Source organism: Salvelinus fontinalis, chromosome 1 (genome assembly GCF_029448725.1).
Source record: "Salvelinus fontinalis isolate EN_2023a chromosome 1, ASM2944872v1, whole genome shotgun sequence".
Classification (NCBI taxonomy): domain Eukaryota; kingdom Metazoa; phylum Chordata; class Actinopteri; order Salmoniformes; family Salmonidae; genus Salvelinus; species Salvelinus fontinalis.
Window position 1 is genome coordinate 75,073,139 of NC_074665.1, and position 5,235 is coordinate 75,078,373.

Here is a 5,235-nt window from a genome sequence, read left to right on the forward strand (position 1 = left end):
TGCCTTAACTAAGGGACCTTGATGAATTATTCCATGTTCTCGAATCACAAGACAGGAATTGTCAGTATTTTGCAAAAAATAACATGGAAATGCTTAGAATCTAGACAGTTCACATGTTCATGAAAATATAAAATAGTAACGTCAAATATGAGAGGATTATGTGCCCAAAAATTAGGATTTATTAAATTTGTTTGTTTTGGACTACAAATCCCATGAGTCAATGCATTGTTTGTAAAGTTCTAGGGGATGGAATTTTGTGAATGACGGCCGGTCCTGTCCAATTCCCATGCGCGCTGTGTCACTATCTTGCCAAATATGGTAAACAGAACTTCCACAATTACATTAGGGACAGTCTATTCACGGGTGTATTTAATATAGCCACATTCAGAAGCGTCGTGTCTGCGCATTTCTTTAGTGAGGTGATTTAAGTCAATATTGCAGTCAAAACCACGCAGCACAACCTAGATTGTCTATATGCAGTCATTAAATAATTTATTACATGTTTATAAATTACTTGTTAAATGTTGTCATAAACCAATTATATCTATGTTTTGTATTATGAATACTTTATAATAAATATATTATATATATATATATGTTTCAAACTGTCTACGACTCTATTACTGTACGCGTAGCCTCGTCGAGAGCCAGGCTTATCCAAGGGAGGCGTTACAACGACGTGATTTTGGAGGTTTGGTAACGCGAGACTACTGCATGTGTGACTTGTTCTCATTCTGCTCGTGCAGATTTGAGAATCTGCAATAATTTTCTCTCTTTGTCCATACACCCTATGTACTGAGCCTCTAGTTGGCAGACTGTTTCATCCCAATTAGCTCTCATAGGAAAGACAATGTTTCATTTAATGGCCCCAAGAGACCCCTATTAACAACAGACCCCAACGCCTAAATTGCATTGAAGTGGGTGCAGGGTGAAAGGAAAATAACAGTGCAGCCACAGGGAGTAGACAACGGTTCCCCAGCTGGCGTTTTCTGAGCAAAAAATAATAATATATATATTTGTTTATTTTATTGTTGGACGTAAAATACTGTAAAAACACCAGCAAATCAGCTCCAAGTGATTTTAATTTTGGAAATCTGTTCCAAAGTATTCCCACGCATAATAGAGATATATACAGTATGTGACCATATACAAATATCAGCAAGGTTTGAAATTATTCTGTTTTAGTCTAATATTATATCTGTTTGGGTTTCTTGCGGTCATTTTGCAGTTGACAAATTATTTGTAATTACGTTCCGGCCACCTGACCATCTGCTCAAGAAAAATCGTCCCGCGCCTGAATCTAGTTGATGATCCCTGGAGTAGATTGTGTGTAAAACGAACCCTCAATACCGTCAATAAACCTACAAGGATTGTGGGAAACTGGATACTGTAAATATCCTGTTATCCGTGTGCAGCCTCTCTTATGCGCAGCCTCTCTGTGGGTGTGTGTGCGTGGGTTTGTGTTAGGTTTTGGAAACAGAGACACCTGCTGGTGAAATGGTCCCTTTGAAAAATGCATTATATCAATATAATATAGCTATCCTCAGGGCACAACCAAACTGACAAATTCTAGTTTTGGACTCTCTATGAATATGGCCAATGTTGTTGCTTTTAGTACTATAATCCCCTTTTTGATTGGTCTGATGACCTTTATAATCACCCCTTAAGGACATCATAGCTAGACCATATATCGTGGCCTGATTTCAGTGTCCTCATGTAAAGTGGGCTAGACGTCATGCAAAACAGGTGAATAATGACAGATTACAAGACATCCCCTATTACAACAGACCCCCGTCTGTAGACGTACTGTATGCCATAGGCCTCTCTTGACAAACACTGCTGTTGCCTCTAGCAACCATAAGAACAGCTGGTTAAACAATACCCTGTTTCACCAGGTCCCTTCGGGATTGACCAGAAACGAACCTGGGAACATCCCACTGGGCACACGCTGATTGAATCAATGTTAATTGCACGTCATTTCAATTAAATTACATTGAACCAACGTGGAGTAGACGTTGAATTGACGTCTGTGCCCAGTGGGATTTTGAAACCATGTGGTGCCTCCTTCTTTCCGTGACAGACAGCCTGCAACAGCTGGACTGGCTTATCTAAGTTTTTACATGCAGTAATTCATGCTCCACTCTCATAAAATGACCCACTTCTTCTTTGTCCCAGCATTCACAGCTCTGCTTTGCCCCAGATCTGTTCAGGCAACTAGCCTACTGTTTGTGAACCCGCTCTTCTACAAGCGCATGGACCAAAGGCTCTTTAGTATGCCCACTATTAACAGTGTAATGATTGAGAGTCTGCAGTATTTTCCCACTACAGCCACAAATGTAACAACTGAGAGGGAACAGCCAGCTCGGCGCTCCAACCACCAACCCTCAAGTTACAGGGCAAACGCAATAGAGATTCTATTAAATTACTAGAGCGACTATGTCATAAACCCTAAAAGTTCCAGAATGGGTGAAAATGGCAGCCATATTGGTCAGGGAGAAATCCTAACCAGTCTAATTAGAATGAATGGCAGTAGAGGCATAATCCTGATTTTACTTAAAGCAGGAAACTAAAAGTAGCGTAAGTTATGTAATATATCAGAAATGGAGTAATAACACATTTGTCAACCTAGAATATTGTCATATAATTATAAATATAGTTTATACAGGTTTTATACCAATTTTCTGTATAAATAGCCTCTAAAATATGTAAACAGACCATAGATGTCCAAATAAAAAATAAAAGTGGGGGAAAGCTGTGAGTGCTATTATATGATACAATATCAGTACTTGTTGCATTTACAACTTGTCTAAGTCCTATCATCAACGGATTTCAGCCAGTGACCGGCTGTGGGTTGACTGCATTATTTGAATGGAATGTAGGCATGTTGGCAGTTAATTCTAAAAAATGTATTGGGGGATCCACTATATTTGTGATTTTTTTTAAACCTAAATGTATTTGAGTGTTTACAAGCATTTGTAATTTGAGTCTGATAATTATCTGATAATACTTGTGGATTTAAAAATATTTGGTTGATATATGTTGTCCACTTTGAAAATGTATGCGCTCACTACTGTAAGTTTCTCTGGATAAGAGTGTCTACTAAAATGGAAAAGGAATGAATAGACCATTTCAGTTTTCACATAGAAATAAGTTGCATTTACATACCTTTTCATACTGGTCCCCCACGGGAATCAAACCCACATCCCTGGCATTGCAAGCACCATGGTCTACCAACTGCACCACGTCATCACACCATTGCAAACCACTTGATGTCTCAATGTACTCAATTACTGTATTGCGCATAGTTTTTAGTGACAGAAAGTCTACAGGTACAAACCTAGATGACCAGCCTATGTACAATACAGTAACGTACATTTACATTAAGTGGTTTGTAAGAATGGTAAAATAATACTGCACAAAAAGTGGTGGTTTCCATGTTATTTGATTAAGAAAAAGATTGATTTTGATGTGGATGTTTTGTGTCTTCGCCCATAACTTGATGCCTTTTGATGTAAATATTTGAAGACAGGCAGGGTTTGGTTCTTTCTGGATTTAGAAGAGAAGGGGACAGGGCAACAACTCTTACAATTCCAACTATTGAATCCTGCAAGATACTGTTCTTAATTATACAACCACCTTTCTTGCCAAATCAGAGATGCCCGCTATATCGGTCCGCTAATACTAGTAAATTCCCAGTGCACTACTTTTGTGAGAAAAAAAATTATATAATTTATATTAATATATTAATACCCTCAGCACCCCTACTTCCCACGACTATGGATTCAGAGCAACTACAACAGAGGTTAAATGAAGCCTGTGAAAGGGAAAATATTGCAGGACAGGTCAGTGTGCGTGAGGAAGAGTGAGGTAAGGTCAGGTTAGGATCCTTAATCTCTGCGAACCTCTAGAAAATCTCTGATCTATTACTGGCTTAGGTCTGGGGCCATCTGTTTGAAGACGCTGAAAACACCATGGGCAGCATCTCAATGTCTTATGTGGTTTCCTCTGCTCATGCCCTATCCTTAATTTGCATTGATCTACATGCACCAACCTGCTGGGAATTTGCTTTCACCTGTCCAGTTTTATCATATCAGTACAAATTGATTCAGCTCTCTAGGTATAGTTTGTAGGATCTTAATATGATCACCCAGTTGCAGGAGAACTTTCCTGAAATACAGAACATTTAGAGTTGTTGGCATTTGAGTTTTTTTGAAACCTTGAAATATCAGACTTCATTTTCCGATATGAAAAATGTACCAACCCCTACAAAAATGTATATGATTTATAATCCACATAATAATTCACATTTCTTGTTGCTGGAGGATTATTTTCCTCTGTCGCAAACTTGCTCAAATTAGGCTGCAGTACACTATATCTCCACAGAGCGGCAGTGCATCCCTATGTGAGGACCGGAGATAGCTTTCCATGGAGGCAGGTTTTTTGTTGTTGTCATTTAGAAACTGTGAATTGTAGTAAAGACAAAAACTAGATGTCCATAGGGATTATACAAAATCCCTCAAAATGTCAATAATTTGTTGGAGTAGGCTAATTTGTTAGGTCATCCCCCAATATTACGCTAATTCCCTAGGAGTGAAGTTGTGCAACTTGAGTCATTTTGTATTCTATTTCACAAGCATTATAGTTGGAGACAAATTGAATATACATTACATTATTTAAAATGAAATAATTCAGATACCGTAATATGTTATAGTAGGCCTAGACCTGCTATAGCCTATGATGCTATTGTGTAGGAATTCCCTCTCATATTACCCTCTCTGCAGTTGGATGGTGCTATTTGATAGCCTACAGTTAATAAGGGGTTAGCTAAATGTTGACAAAAGGTATGGAATGCTGCGTGTAAAGTGTAGCACACGCGCGGGACTTGTGGCGCGACATTTCAGCGCTCCGTGGGGGCATTGTCGCGCCATATTGCTCTCAACAGGTCTTGGATCAGGATTGGGCTCGGGCTCGGGACAACAATAGCATTTAGGAAAGAAGAACGAGATGTCAATTGTTGTTGATTTTGTGGTTATCCTTGTATTCCGCAATGTAACCTTAACATAGGGCCAGCCTAATGTCGGTAAAATGATACATTCCTGGTTGAGCAGTTGAGCGTGCTCCTCATATCCTCATATGCACATCAGCTTTGTCTGTCAAGACAAGTGAAACCTGGAGAGCAGGCAACCAATCAGAGACCTCTAAGACGTTTAAAGGGCTCGTGGGGAGTCTCTCCAC